Below are 17,185 nucleotides of genomic sequence, written 5' to 3' on the forward strand. Positions count from 1 at the left end.
ATTCTATCTTGGCATAAAGAACATCAAAATAAACATCCTGACAAAGTTTCATGAAGATTGACCTAGTTTTTAACTCTAGATAATCCAGATTTAAAGTTGACCTATAAATTATCAAGAAAATTATTATCACCAATTCTCATTAGTTTCCAACTTAAACAGTGAACTCTAAGATTTTCCTTTGATTTGGCCTAGTGACCTAGTTTTTAATTCCACATGACCCAGTTTCAAACCTGGTCTAGAGACCATCAAGATAAACATTCTGACCAAGTTTCATAAAGATTGAGTCACAACTGTGACCTCTACAGTGTTTACAAGCTTTCCTTTGATTCGATCGAGTGACCTTGTTTTTGACCCAACATGACCCAAATTCAAACTTTAAGTAAGTACAATTTCGCATAATCTATTTAAAATTTGTGTATTTTTGGACCTTGTGTTGTTATGATGTGGGAGATGACGTGGAACTACTGCAATGTAATTCAAGTTTTAATCACTTTACAATTAATATAATGAAAAGTGCACTGAAAATTTAACCTAAACTTTTTAGTACAAAAGGGCAATAATTCATGAAATATTGGTGCTTGAGATTTGTCCCTTATGTCATATGATGTGGTTTTAAGTTTGAAGCAAATCCACCTTGTACTAACAGGTGTCAACATGGATGCTGATGCCGAGGCAAGTAGGACAGCTCTCCATATACTTCATGTAGTCAAGCTAAAAAGCTTCAAAAGAATTCAGTTTAGCAAGTACTTACTTGACTTGTATGTAGAAACTCAGTAGATAACAGGACAGCATTAATTTGCTCACTCAGAACTGTCTTCAATAGGATGTCTTGTACAGATGTCAACTCATATGATACCTGAAAAAAAAATATACATGTTTTTCCATTAAATGATGTAAAGAACCACCCTCAACCACTTCAACTGACTGACCAAAATTGTTCCAACCATCATTTTTTTTCTCTTGATGAAAACAAATATCCTATTATCTTCTTTCAGTCATAATCACTGTGTTACTTTTGTGCAATTTCTGAAAGAAGTTTAGTAGAATGTAAAACCTGTTTAATAACTTTTACATGTAAGTACAATTTGCTCTGTCTGCAATTCTAGTTTAAACACTGTATTGTGAAAAAGAAATATGAAGAAAAAAAAACTGATGATCTACCCATATCTAAAACTTTGGTATGTGCAAAACAATAATTTCAACCTACAGTAATACAGAATATGTATATGCCACTCTGTTAGTTTCTATAGGATGCCATTATTGGCTGTAAAAACTAACTGTGTTTATGGGGATGGATTCTTCTTATTCCTTTGTGAAGGTCAACAAGCAATTTACCAATTGTAGTTTTACTATTTTAATATAAATATCTCCATAGTATTTAGTATAACACATCCTGAAAATACATAATATGAACAATACTTACTATAAATACTTACAATCATGTAAGACACAAAGTTGTTACACAAACTACCGTGCAGTTCATATTAAACATATCTCTTAATCAAATGATATTATTTCAGGCTCAAACATATACATGTTTGTGTAGTGGTTACAGGTTACAAATACAAATTTTGCATACCAGGTTGTGTACCTAAATGCCCCATATGTCACAGCAGTATCTCAGCACAGCATATCACACACACACACTCCGTGATCTAGTTAGAGGTCTGTAAATGATTATATGGTTTATAGTGCAAATAGAGAATGAGACAGTGATTAAAGAAAGACTGCCATTTATGAAACATGAAAAATATTAACAAACTGTCTAAAAAGAATGAGCCAATAGCATAAAAAATAAAACCATTACTAAGCACTTTATGAGACCATTGAATTGATAAAATTTACAAACTGTAATGAGTGAAATAAAAAGCCTGTATTCAATCCAGCATTAATTCAACTGTTTTAATATAAAAAGCTCAATACATGTATTCAGGGATATAAATTAGCAGGGGCCCAGTAGCCCATGGCTCCTAGATTTTGGGCTGGGCCCCTAAATTGTTGGAGAAAATGCCCATATACCTAATGTTAAACATTTATTTTAGACAGTCTGGGTTCCTAAATAAAAATAGCTAGTTTATATACCTAGTATTCAGTTACATGACTATACAGACAATGACCAGGTATCTTATGAAAGCCTAATCCAATGAAATTAAAGCATTTCAGAGGGAAAATTTTGACCAGGGTCAATGCACATGAATGCACATAAAACACAATAAAACTAACAAAGGGAGATAACTCTGATTTTAAAATATTACTATCCAAACCCTTATTCAAAATCAGGGCTGTCACATATGCATCCATGTTTATGTGTATTTAACTATTCAAAAGCTGAAAATATTATCATCATATGGGAAGTTGTTTATGAGAAACCAGCTTACATGCATTAATCTTTAATAAAATTTTCTAAATTAAAAGGGGCACAATTTCGACAAGACTGAAGGTACAGTTACACAACTTGCCCTGTGAGGTTATCTTATGACAGCAAAGTAATTTATGAAGGCCTAGTAGTTTTTGAGACACAGGCAAAACTGTTACCAAAATCGCTAATTTAAAAAAGAGGCACAATTCTGACAAAATAAAAGCTAGACAGCTCTATGTGACCTGTCTGTGAGATCAACTAATGATGAAGAAGACATGTGTAACTGACCTTTGAAAGCATTTCATAAAGTAGTGCCTGAGAAACTTGCTGACATGTAAAACTCCTGTGGCACGTTATTAAACATGATTGATTAATTTTTAAATTGTAGAAATTTCACCTAAAATCTAATTTAGTTCATCAAGCTATATAAGCATATTTTCAGTTCATTATTATTTCAGGCAAGAGCAGGCACTTGTTTTTCCTGCATGAAAGAATGCTATACCCCTAATGTTGGTTTAAAATGCACAGCAACAAAGGGCAACTGATACCGCATCAGTTGTAAAAAGTCAACATATTTTCAAGCAAATAAAAGGTGTACTCTATATGGACAAACAGTAATGTGTGCTATCTGGTATGGCATATTATATGATGAATTCTGAGAAGTAAAAGTAATTATGTATAGCATGTATAGGTCTTAAACATGCCCGAAAGGTCTTAGGAAAGACAAAAATAACTTACTTTGTTTCACAAATTAAAACTCTGTACTTGCAGACTTCTAAAAACCTGTGTTGACTGCAGAGTTTCATACCTGAAAAAGTAAAGCTAATGTTCAAACTTATCCTGGTTTATTAAAGGTAGTTATGACAAAATGTAATATCAGTAATATGGTCTGTCAACTGTTTTTTTAGAAACAAACAATAAAATCTGCTTTAATGTGAAGAATTATTAAAATTATTTAAAATGTGCAATACATTTATTACTATCATTCTAAGATAAGAAGGAATATTTATATTTGCTACTTTAATTCAGACAAAGACATATATCTTTAGAATGAAGGAATTTTATGATTACTTTATTTTGAACATTTTATAAACTTTAATTGACATTTTCCCTGGTTCTATATATATGAATTCAAGAGGAAGGAAAAAAAAACTCAATGGCTTTTCATTGTCACATACCACCAAGAATCAAGACGTCTGCTTTACGCCATGCTGCTATCTGCAGTTGACCGAGATTCCAGGACTTCAACTCAATGTTCAACATTGTCCACCATTTGTTACAAAAATAATGTCACTGTTTAGATCTTTATTTATAATATAGTATTATGAAAACAGAAAGAGTTGGTTTAATGTGACAAACTACCTTTGAAGGGTTATAATGACTTTGGTTATAATTTGGCAGCCAATTTTTAGCTCACTTGAGCACAAAGTGCTCAAGGTGAGCTTTTGTGATCGCCCTGTGTCCGTCGTCAGTCGTCGTCCGTCCGTCCGTCGTCGTCAACAATTTGACTGTTAACACTCTAGAGGTCACAATTTTGGCCCAATCTTAATGAAACTTGGTTAGAATGTTACTTTTAATAAAATCTTGGAGGAGTTTAATATTGGGTCATCTGGGGTCAAAAACTAGGTCACCAGGTCAAATCAAAGGAAAAGCTTGTTAACACTCTAGAGATCACAATTAAGGCCCAATCTTAATGAAATTTGGTCAGAATGATACCCTTAATAAAACCTTGGATAAGTTTGATATCGGGTCATCTGAGCTCAAAAACTAGGTCACCAGGTCCAATCAAAGGAAAAACTTGTTAACAAGCTAGAGGCCACATTTATGACTGTATCTTCATGAAATTTGGTCAGAATATTAATCTTGATAATCTCAAGATTCAGTTTGAATTTGGGTTATGTAGAGTCAAAAACTGGGTCACCAGGTCAAATCAAAGGAAAAGCTTGTTAACACTCTTAAGGCCAAATTTATGACCGTATCTTAATGAATCTTGGTCAGAATGTTAGTCTTGATAATATATAAGTCAAGTTCAAATATGGGTCAGATGGGGTCAAAAACTAGGTCACTAGGTTAAATCGAAGGAAAAGCTTGTTAACACTCTTAGAGGCCACATTTAAGATGTATCTTTATGAAACTTAGTCAGAATGTTAATCTTGCATTTGTCCGTATCGAATATAGATCAATGATGCCTATTTAATTTATTTTTTATATTAAAACTTGTAAATCAAGTCTCATGCACATTCAGTTTCTTTTATTAATATTATATAGATAATCCAGTGTAGACAACATGCTGACTTCCCTAAATTGGCGACGCCTTGCACTCCGTCGCATTGACCAGCGCCTGGTTATGTTTTATAACTTCTTGCATAACCAGGTCGCCATCCCACTACCGGACTACCTAACACCCAACACTAGATCTTCCAGAACCAGAACTATTCATTCCCAGGCATTCGTTCAAGGTTCACCCTCATCCAACTATCATAAAATTTCATTCTTCCCTAGAACCAGTATATCATTGGAATACCTTGCCCTCAGATGTTGTCAACTCGTCTGGGCCAGTGTTCAGTAAGGCTGTAAGCCAGATTGAGCACATCTCACCTTAAATACACCTGCGCTATTTTTAACCTGTTTTAACCATTCTCCTTCTTGCTTTTTACTACTACTTTTTTACTCGTTTTAACATTCTTGCTAGTTGACGCGCAAAGTCTAGGTCCCCAGCAGGGGTTTGACTATATGGAAGATAGATAGATAGATGATAAAGACACAGATACGAAGTAAATAGGGTACGAGTCGACCCCAAATAACCGTTGCTGATGAATGTCTGCAATATCGATACTAATAAAATTATACCTAAATAACCGAATATTTCTCAATAATTATTACCAGCATGTCCCTCCAACTGATCTGTCAACACAGGAAGCAGCGAAGATAAACAGAATTTTTGTGCTCAATATGTCCTTTAACACTCGCTTCCGCTTCGTGTCGCACTGACACAAAGCGCGTGCTTTTGTATGATCGATGACGTAGTTCATCCACTGTTGTGCAACATGTACACGGAAAAACCAAGTTTTACTGCAGAACAATCTGCAGTATTTTCGTCGTGGTTGCTTACACGGATGCCGCCATTTTATTTACGATATCGTAAATATTTACGAGACTCCTGACCCTCTCGTAACGTTATATGTAGAAACTTACGATATCGTAGCTACGATAATTTTCATAAGACACCTGTCAGACTTACGAGAACGTTGCGAGAGACTTACGAGAAAGATACGAGAAATATTCTCGTAAGTATCTTGATAAGACGGGCCCATAATTGCTAAGCAAAATGATATTAAAAAATCGTTAAACAATACAAAAATGAATGAGTACTTACAAGAACTGAACAAAACACAAAACTCTGTTTACTATTTTAAGATTAACATGTATCAAATTGTATATTTGTGGAAATTATTAATTTGATAGTGTTTTCTTGACATAATAATAGAGACAGAAGAAAGCATGCTTGATTTTCAAATTTGAAATTTTATACTTTAAACTCCCAACTGCCATATAAAAGCCAAATGGCGCTGGGGAAGGTTTATATATAAATTATGCATGTTTCACATCAGAGAGCCCTTTTTCAAATTTTCAAATAAACTACTGAATAAAAAGTTATGAAAAATTGCATAAATACACATTTGAAACATTCTTTAATAATTGGTGTTTTTATTTTTTGAAACAAAACATTGTGAAGTATAGTTTCAAAAAATGATTTAAACTAACTGCCAGAATTTGAACTTACCGGGAGGAGCTAATGAAGTCATGAACCCTAGAGGAACAGAGAATGAAAACAATTCCCACGAGGTTAATTTTGTCAACAAGCCTGATCGGCAGAAGGCTTTTAATGTATCAATGTTATCAACACATAGAGTGCATTGCAAAACTTTTCTAGAAAAGTAATTTTTAATTTTTAAACTGAATAGAATATCATAATAATTTCTGCAGTTATTTTTATATGTTATTTAAAAAAATGTTATAAAGATATAGGGAACTATAAGCCCGCCCGCTTAGCTCAGTAGGTAATAGCGTTGGTCTACGGATCTCGGGGTCGCGAGTTCGATCCCCGGGTGGGGCGTATGTTCTCCCTGACTATTTGATAAACGACATTGTGTCTGAAATCATTAATCCTCCACCTCTGATTCATGTGGGGAAGTTGGCAGTTACTTGCGGAGAACAGGTTTGTACTGGAACAGAATCCAGGAATACTTGTTAGGTTAACTGCCCGCCGTTACATGACTGAAATACTGTTGAAAAACGGCGTTAAACCCAAAACAAACAAACAAATAAACGAATTAATTACAGATATACAGCGATAAATTATTTCAAATAGCTTATCATTTTTATAAGACCTTATCACAGCATAACTTGCTAGTTTGTGTGCATTGTTCTACATCTCTGACTTAAATAATTTATTATTTCCGCATTTATTGTTAGATTATCTCAATCAATGGACTTGCCAGCAATGACAGAAAAGTTAAATGAATGTTAGATTTTGAGTCTCACTATTCAATTTACATTAAGAAGTTTAAAAATCAGGAATGCTAGTCTTAACTGAATTTTTCATATTATTGTTATTGATATAGATACTTAAAATATGGATAATATTATTTTTTAACTATGAAAACATGCAAGTTCATATTTCTTCTGCAGCTGACTTTTGTTTACATTTGGTTTTGAATCACTGAAACTGACCTATGTTTAGCTGACAGACAGCCTAGAGTAGCGTTGTTATTTGATAGGCTACTCCTACAAAACTTACTGCCAGAGTAGTAAACGTTGGGGCTTTAAGGTTTGAGGTTGTAATATCGAATATGATACACACAACTTAAAAAATGACCTAAATAAAATAAACAACACGACAAAATCTCCCTTTAAAGACATGCAGCGTGCTCTATTTCTGAAAATAAGTATCAATTTGTCTTAACTACCTTTTTCCTTGTCAAACTCCACAACAGCATATTCTTCAGTTTCCTTGATACAGTCTTCTTTTATTTTCTCACCATCCTGCCGATTTTCACCTTTGAGAAAGAAAAGAAATTATTCAGTTGTATATTCTAGTAGACCGGATACTTCAATTGTTTTTGTTTTTTCCAACTTTGCTTTGCCTTTGTTGTTACAATGACTGAATTTGTGTTTTGAAATCGCACGAACGTAGATACCACTGCTGGATATTTGTACGTATCTCATCAGTTGATAAAGATATGAACGTAGCAGTTTCTTGAATAAAACGTAACCGAATAGCTCCACTAAGTACCACCTTAATAGCCTTATTCATTGTACATTTTTCATAGGCATATCTATTGAGAACATACTAGATCAGAATTTCCAAAAGCATCATTTGGTGTATTAAAGTCCTCGAGAGTATGCAAAGTAAGCCATTACTAAACGGAGCAGGCATGCTCAGTTCAACAGAGAAAAAGCTATGTATCGTGGGTTTGAGTTTGACAATTTGATAAAAAAACGTTGGGTCTGAAAGAGTTCGCGCCCACCTCTGATTCATATGGAGAGGTTGGCAGTTACTTCCCGAGAACAATATTGTACTGATACAAAATCAAGTATCACTGGTTAGGTTAATTGCCACCATTACATAACTGAAATTCTGCTGCAAACGTTGTTAAATCCAAACCAAATAAACAAACAAACGAAACATATAACAAACTTATATTATGATTTCTATTTTTGCTATATATTGTTTAAACTCTGTTTGTTATACTTTGAGTTTCTTCTAAAACAGGACTAAATATTAATGCACTTACTTAAAGCATCTATCTTCACTTCTGTACCAAGTATTTTAATCGGTTGTTTCTTCATGACGATTTCAGCAGCTGTAATAGCAAATATTTACTTTATTATTAAAACAGAATTACTACATAACAGTTTCTGCAAACTCAACTTTAAAAGAAAAAAATTAAGGGTAGAGCGAGAAAGTGGAAAGAAAGGCGCATAACAAAACTACATAAGAAACATAAAAAATGAGATAGGCAAAAAACAAGCTGAAAATAAGGACAACGCCTAGGAACGGTCAGTAAACTAAAAAGAAAACTAGGGGCGTAATAGTGTTTAGGGCATGCTATCCCTTGAACTTACCCTATTTTCAACAAGTTAGACAAGTTAGTGTAAATACGCTATCTTTATAAATAACCGATCGAATCCAGATTGATCCCTCTACGGTTACATTCGAGGAACCAAATGGATCTATCCAGCCTATGAAGTTACAAAATGTTCTTCTGGAACGTGCAATGAGGGTGTAGATTCGGATTTTGTGGTAGAGGTCGCTTTATCAATATGTCAATATGCGTCTTCACAACTTGTCGAACCGCAACGTTTTATACATTGTAAACATAGTATTTGAAGATGAATTTAATGATTTTGCATCTGTTACGGCAAGCAGAATAGTGTAGGAAAATGAATCATATCAACTGAATAAAAACAAACGAGTAAGGGGTTAACACGAGTTATTTCCATCTATAGATGGTCATATATAAAGCGAACACAAGATGTTTAGCGGCCGTTTAGTTAAACTTATTACATATAAACAATTTGACAACTGCGATATATAAAATATGAGGATTACTTATGACATCAAAGAAGTACTGGAAAATATGCGCGAGTAAAATTTCAAATATATTGATTTAATTTGTCAACTTCAATTGCCAAAGAACCTTTTAAAACGTATTAAACATCTCGTGGTGCATGGGTTTACCACAGTATTTCAGATAATCAAAACTAAAGGAAACTTTTGTCTATATAGGCCGCCCAGAAATGTGACAATTTCACACAGAAGTATACTAGGACTATCGCTTATGTCTCATTCACATTTGAACGGGGCGCCGTGCGATAAATGAGTATACGATTTTTCATGCGTTTTTTAGCATTGTAGGTGGCTACGGTCTACGCTATAGCGTATTTGTTCATATTATATACACCTATCGATACATTTTTATGCAGGCTCTTGGAGAAGGCCGGGAGAAATCCGTACGTTGCGCGAATATTAAATGGAAATCGTTCAATTTCAGTGCAATTGCCGTGAAGTCTCTGCAACCTTCCCATATAAAGAGGAGTGTTGTGTACAAATAATTCATATTTCTACTACGCACATTGACAAACAAGAAGTTTTTAAACATTTTGTTGCACCTAAAACAAGCAATGGGGGACAGGGAAAAAGAGAAAAGAAGTCCAAGAAGAATTTACAGCCTGCTGAGACAGAGAGGTCTACTGAGATTGAAGTTAAGAGGCCTTATGACCACCACGACCATGAACCTGACAACGAAGACTCTGACACCAACAAAAGGATCGTGCAGCTTTTGAGGACTTGCCCTACTTCTACGACATCGCTTATGAAAGTTGTCCCACTCACAGAAGAACGATCGAGAAGAAGCCTTTGTAGATGAAATACATGCTACCGTACTTCTTAGGCTTCTTGATACGGATGTGCTTGCCGCAATGGCACCCAGGCAGTGGTGGTAGTTCAAACGTCCGGAGAAGGCGCTGGCTACCTCCCACAAGCCACCTGGAGTCGTCGGCGTCGCCATCACCTCGTTCTTGTATTCAGCTACAATGTCACGACACACCTCGGAAACCAGCACGGAGATGGTGCTGTAGGCCACTCTAAAGCTGTACGCCAAACTGTGGTAAGAATCAGCAGTAAGAAACCTCAGCGTTATAGCCAGCCTTAGGCCGTCAGGCCAGACTGGACGGCAGCCTTGGTTCTCTGAAATTTTGGTGCCAACATCTCCCGAAACATAAGAGGCTTGATTCAGAGGTAGACTTTGAGTGAGTGAATGAGCTGGGTTGCGAATCGACACAAAATGGGCTTTGAAGTCCCCGTGCGATTCCTGCATCATCTGCATCTGAAGTCCCCGTGCGATTCCTGCATCAGCTTCTGCAGCAAGGTGTCATAGTGTCCCAGGGTGACCACCAGCAGTGTCTCAGCAGCCAAGACTTCCCCAACACAGTCCTCTCCCTGTGCCTCTGTCTGGCCTGCTGCTCATCAAGGACAGCCAGGGTTGCAAACATTGTCTGCTGTCTTCTCCCGGCCTGCCTCAACTGCAACCGCAGGTATGTCGTTATGAATCTTATTGCTACTATCATTCCTCTGAAGAGACGAATAATGAAAACATGTATATAATATCCATCTGAAAAATGATTTGCCAATCTCATGGCCGCCGCACGTCAATGGTGCGGCTGCTGTAGGGTTGCCGTGCGATGTTTGCTCAATATCCATTCGATTCACGGGTATTGCACGGGCAGCGAACAATATCATTGCGGCAGCGGTGCTAGGGATATACAAAATCCCACGAGTCTACAATCTCCATACGATTTCTTTTGGGTTCCATGTCTACTGAAAATTGTGCGTTGGTCGCACGATTAGCGCGCGGCCTCCTAACGATGTCCATACGGGGATTGTGCATTGCTACCTTCAACATGGCTACGGGCTAGGAGCTTACGATTTCTTCAAATTTGAATAACTTTTCGCTAAACAAATTCACAGAGGCTGCGCAGCCCGTGAATCCGTACAAAAATTGCACTGCCGTCTCCTGTCTCCACAAGGAGGCAGCACTAGAAGGAGGATACGGGCAGTCAACGGGCTCCGTAGACGCATCGCAGATAAAAAATGTGAACGAGGCATTAGGTCTATTCACACTCTAATTTACATATATAATGTTGATAAATAACACCCACTACTTCCGTTCAAATACTTATCATAATTAAGACATAGTATTTGTAGAAATAAACTTTTAAAACATATATTTACAAGAAACCAATTTCACATTCCAAACTGTAGAAAGTTGTTTCTTCCCGACTTGGCGTTAAGAATACTGCCTACCGGTGACTTTTTACATATACTTATTTGGTTTTAGCAATTCATCTTTTAGCATAAATTCTTAAAAGATAATAACGTAAGGGTAGATTTTTCAGAAGCACAGAGCACCAAAAACACAGCCCCAGAGCCATGCATTTACATAGTAGGCCCACAACAAAAAGAGGCTGTAATCGAAAAATATTTCAGACGGCGGGTTGCTTCAAACATCCAACAAGTACATATTAATATAAGCTAAATACTGATAAAGGGGAAGGAATTGGAAAGGGGCGAAATGGGGTCTGGGGTGGGGGAGGAATCTGAAGGGGTAAGTTGAACAAAGACGAATATACAAGGGAATGCCTTGTTCTTTAAAAAACAGTCGCACTACAACGTAAACCACAATAGCGCAGCCACTCATGTACCAAAGATAAACACACAACGACGATCAACTGAATAACATAAGAAAAACGAACAAGCAACACATATTAAGAAAAAAAGGGCACCGTTATAGACTCACAAGCTTGCAAACGCACCCACACAAGTAGGAAAAAACAATCAAGTACCGTCGTGGGATTCGGCTGCCAAAACAAAGAGGAGCCAAGAAAACTTTCTAAAAGTAAAGGGGGAGGGGATGCAAAAAGTAGCGTAAATGCAAGGGAAAGGAGAGGGCAAAAGGGGAAGTGGGGCGGAGGAAAAACGCTTACAACAAACAAGAAAACATACGCAACACACAATACAAGACAGACAAAACAACCTGTTGAAAATATGGGCACCGCCTTGGAACGGTCAGTAACCTAAATAAAGGAAACTGGAGGTTTAACGAGTTTAGGGCATGCCAACCTCGCAATTACCCTATTTTCAACAAGTTAAACAACACAATGTAAATAAAATCCCCGCTGAGAACGGCTCTAACATTAGTGCAAAAGTAACAGATAAATAAAGCAAAACATAAAATTTAGGTAAATTTAAGGTACAATTACACCAATGTACTCAACAACTTGCCTGAAGTCAGAGCAACAAGAGCCTAACTTTTATGGGCACGACTAAGAAAACTGTAAGACAAAAATCAATTCCCTCCGTCCGTTGTATGTAGGATTTAGGAGAAAAGCATCATGGAGTCCTACACTTTATTATTCATCGCACCATCAAATAGGAAAGCGTAGCAATTAACTGTAGAGGGGTCAATCACTAAACATGCACTGTGCTTCACGATTTTCGCATCGTATCCTCTTTTGATAAACTTTTTAACCAGTTTTACAAACATTTGATTAAAATAAAGTTGCACTAAAGACAGTTTGATTGCAATACGACAATTGATGGAAGAAATTCATGAAACTGAAGCGGTGAATCCTTACAACCTTAAGATAATAATTGAGCCGCGCCATGAGAAAACCAACAAAGTGGTTTTGCGGCCAGCATGGATCCAAACCAGCCTGGCCAGGATCCATGCTTTTCACTTTCGAAGCCTATTGCAATTAGAGAAACTGATAGCGAACAACATTGATCCTTACTAGACTGTGCGGTTTCGCAGGCTGATCTGGATCCATGCTGATCGCAAAGCCATCATGTTGGCTTTCCCATGGTGGAACTCATATAGAAAATCTCCTGTAATTCCATTTCTTCAAGAAAATTCTAATAATGAAACGTATTTATTCATTGCAATTACATGTTCAATGTCTTCCGTTGCATTATTTAAATATTCTTATGAGAATTACATGTAAAATGTTTACTTGCGTTTTGAATAACTTTGAAATTTTCAAGGTTTGCCAATATTTCTTACAAATATCTAAGCATAAAATTTTACATGTGATATTTTAAAGCATGCCAAGTTGTTCCGTGCACTTTAAAAATGTCAAGCATGTAGCGAAAATATGCATAAATGTTACTATCTAGTAGTAATGATTATCGACTCATTTACTCATACAGGGGGTTTATGGCTTATATTTGGTCTGTCAAAATACATTTAAAATTGGACTAAACCATCATATTCTGCATATGATTGGACAAACAAACTTATATGCAGCAGTCTTAGTCTGTATTAATTTCATTAAGAAGCTGGTAAAGTGTAAATATTTAGTAGACCGATATTATAATAATTTAATACCATGCTTTTCGGTTTATCTCATTGTTATCTACCATTTATCAAGTTTTAATGAACGACCTTAATCCTTAACAATGCGAACAATTAAGTGTATCGACTGTATAGTCATAATTCGTCTGCTTTTTCTATTACCAGTGATTGTCGTCTTCACTGTCTACAGTTTTATCAAAATCAGTCATTTAGAAAAAATAATAAAAAAAAACAAACATCAAAACAAAAGAAAAGAAACTGGAAATTGCGATTGACACTAATTTAGCCACGGAAACAAATGCTTCTTTTTCACAAATATAAAAACAAATTAAGAAGTTCCTTGAATGTGGTAGAAAAGTAAAAGACTTTAAACTATTTATTTTTGCTATGTAATTGAAAACTTGCTTAAATATAGTAACAGTTTCAATTAGAAAATACGTGGGATTTAATCTTATGATAAGTATATTTAGTAGGAAATTATCTATTTATAAATTAAATTCAAGTAGTAAAGAAATGTTTTTGACAAATTTCACTTTTTGAAATAGTTCAACAGAAAAATTTCAGCCACATGTTTTGAAATTTAAAAAAAAACAACATAACTTAGAAGAAAACAATACAACAAGAGCTGTCAGTGGACAGCGCGCTCGACTATTCTCAGTGCTTGACAGTATAATATAAGCAATGAGTAAAACTTTAACATTACAATAAGCATATTCTAAGTCAAAAAGGGGACATAATTCAGTCCAAGTACTTGATAGAGTTGCCTCCTCCTTTTTACAGACTGGGGTTAGGATGGTAAACAAGTATGCAAAATAGGAAAGCAATATCTCAATGGACTTTGAAATATTTGGGGTAGTACGCAAACTTTAACATTTATTCTAAGTCGAAAAGGGGCCATAATTCAGTCAAAATGCTTGATAGAGTTGCCTCCTCCTTTTTACAGACTTGGGTTATGATGATAAACAAGTATGCAAAATATGAAAGCAATATCTCAATGGACTTTGAAAATATTTGGGGTGGTACGCAAACGTTAACATTTGTGTGACGCTCACGCTAACACTCATGCTCACGCTCACGCCGACGCCGGGGCAAGTAGGATAGCTCCCCTATTCTTCGAATAGTCGGGCTAAAAACAAACTCTTCTAGTAGTCATTGGTTTTGACGAATCAAGATTAGTACGGTGCCATTCAATAACGTCGGCGATTTCATCCTGAGGAGAATGTATGATAGAATTCCATGATAGATGTATAACTTTCGGCAACTTAGAACCAAGGACCATATACTGGTCATTTAATTCACACTGGATAGAATGTGACACAAAATATTTTTGTTAAAGGGTGAGACCTACTGAGGACACTTGTGTAAAACACTTTTGAAATCAAGCTAGGAAAGTGTGACTTTTAAGTACCCACTATTTGGAAATTGACAACGCACTCTAGGTTTTAACGAATCCAAAAATATGGAACACATTTGTTTGTATCAAAATGATATAAATCGTGCTAACAGCTTCTGATAAGAATATTCTCAAAGTATCTAATCTATACAGATATATAAATTTACAGATATATGTGATTTACAATGTGTTCTTATGGTTAGCGTATGCAATGAGTTTGCTTGGCTGGGAGTAATATAATTTGAAGTGTCTTTGTAATATAGGAATATAGTGTGGATTAGAAATTTCACACTCACATTTATTTCCATGCTGAGTTATATGTTCGGCCATGTTATATGCGATTTTTCTTTTCCAGCTTTTGACATTTACAGATGGAATCTATGATCAAAGAAGACTAAAACATAAAACAATCGTTACAGATAAGGTACCTAAAGTAAAACAGAATTAATGCACTGGCGTGTTAAATTAAGTTTAATAGTTCTTTTCAGCCATGAACTTTATCATGAAATCATTTTTTTTTCTAAAATGAGATTTTCCAACCTGATGCTTCTTCAAATTCTACAATGGCAGATTTCTCGTAAGTATCGACTTTAACGTCTTTAACTCTACCGCCTCCTTGATGATCTCTGTTCTCCAACACCGATATAAGATGTTCAGCAGTTGCGTCAGTTGGTAGTCCAGTCACTAGGATTTGTGTCGCTTGATTTTTGTCACTGTATATACTGCCTATTGGAAAAAAATCTTAACAGGTTGCATACCTGTTGGATGAAGTACATTTCTCTAAAAGTTTAGTAGTTGAAACAACGGCAATAAGCAAATACTACTTTATTCGTTTCCTTTAATTGTTTTGCTATCTACTCAGCAGTTTTAGGAACAAAGAGGACGTGGGACAACAAAAGCAGGATATTAATAATAAACTTTCTGGTCTTCCCTTTAAAATGTTCTTAAAATAGTAAAAGTATAGAAAATATATAGTAAACCTTTAAAATGTTCTTAAATTAGAATATTAATATAGCTACCTTGTTCAGTCTGTTTAACACCTGAACTGAGTGAAACGTTATCTTGATCAGGTGTTTCAGCTAAAATAAATGATAACGATTTTCAGCTGTTAACGCATGTAATGCAAGATACGTGTTAAAACTTATTTTGGTTCTTTCTGGTATTCGCTTGGTAAATATTCATTACGTTTTATACACAATTAACTATGGATCACTGTTTATTAGAAGGCCAAATATAATGGTATAGAACTCTTGTACAAACATTTTATAGATTATGTTCGGAGACCATTTAGTGTCAAGTTTATGTTTATTGAATGACATCTGCCTTCACATACGAATTATGTGGTTCTTTTATCTTGCAATTGAAGTGGACGTTACATATATTTCATTAGGCACTATCACGCTTACCGTATGTTTCAACAGATATTTTCGACCCAGCAAAATTCAAAGGAAGTTGTTGCATGACCGCATCTACCGCTAAAATACACAAATGAATGAAAGTGAAATTTAATTCTGATTTAAAGATATAGAATTCCACAGGTAATATCTAAAACAAGGTATAATCAAGTTCATTGTTACATGTATCCCAAGTTCTTCAGTAGCCCGCCTGTAAATACGTCTAATAAAACATAAATAACTTTATAATTGTATGCGCAGATTACTGTTTGTTAATAGGGGCTATTTGTAAATCGTAAATGCAGGCGCATGCCTCGTCGTAGGACCCGAAAGCCCTTAAATTATGATAATAGTGTTATGCAGTCAACCGGTATTTTAACTTTAGTTGTTTAAATTATTTTACATCGCCCCAGAAAAACAAAAAAAAAATATGCATTTATTTGAAACAACATAACATAAACAATGTCATATAAATACGACTCCGAAAGTGTTAAAAGAATACAAAAGGTAATTTTCTGAATACAGAATGGTCTTTAAGTCTCTAGCTTTTTATCTCAAAATAAGGGTCAGATGTTAATTACGGTCTTTCGTTCAACTTTAGGTGTCCATTAAATTATAGTTTGTCAATTAGAATAAATACATTTACTACAAATATTGTAAGAGGTCCTTAACATTTCTTGATGAGTATGTGAACTTTTTCTTGCTATTCCGATATAACTCATTTAAAATTTAGAATTTCTTAAATATTCATAAAATCTAGATTACACATCTATTCAATAACAGCTAAATTTCTGTCAAAATAAAGTGCTTAAAAATGTAACCTTTGCTGTCGGGAAACTCAATAATTGCACTCTTGCTATCGTTGTCCATGGTCATTTTTTGTACTTTACTGCCACTTTTTTCTTCAAGGAATAATACAATCACATCTCGATCAATGTGTTCCATGAAACCTGTCACTTTAACTTTAGTTGTTTTCATTTCTTTCTTTTGATAGGTATTTTCTGAAATCAAGAAATCTTTACACAAAACGTTTTCGTTATCAACAGTACTGTTTTGATGTTCATTTAGAACCATTTAATGCTCACAACATCATAGTGCGAAAGTGTATACTTGCTGTCTGGCA

The sequence above is a fragment of the Mercenaria mercenaria genome, unplaced genomic scaffold, assembly GCF_021730395.1.
Source record: "Mercenaria mercenaria strain notata unplaced genomic scaffold, MADL_Memer_1 contig_1835, whole genome shotgun sequence".
Lineage (NCBI taxonomy): Eukaryota > Metazoa > Mollusca > Bivalvia > Venerida > Veneridae > Mercenaria > Mercenaria mercenaria.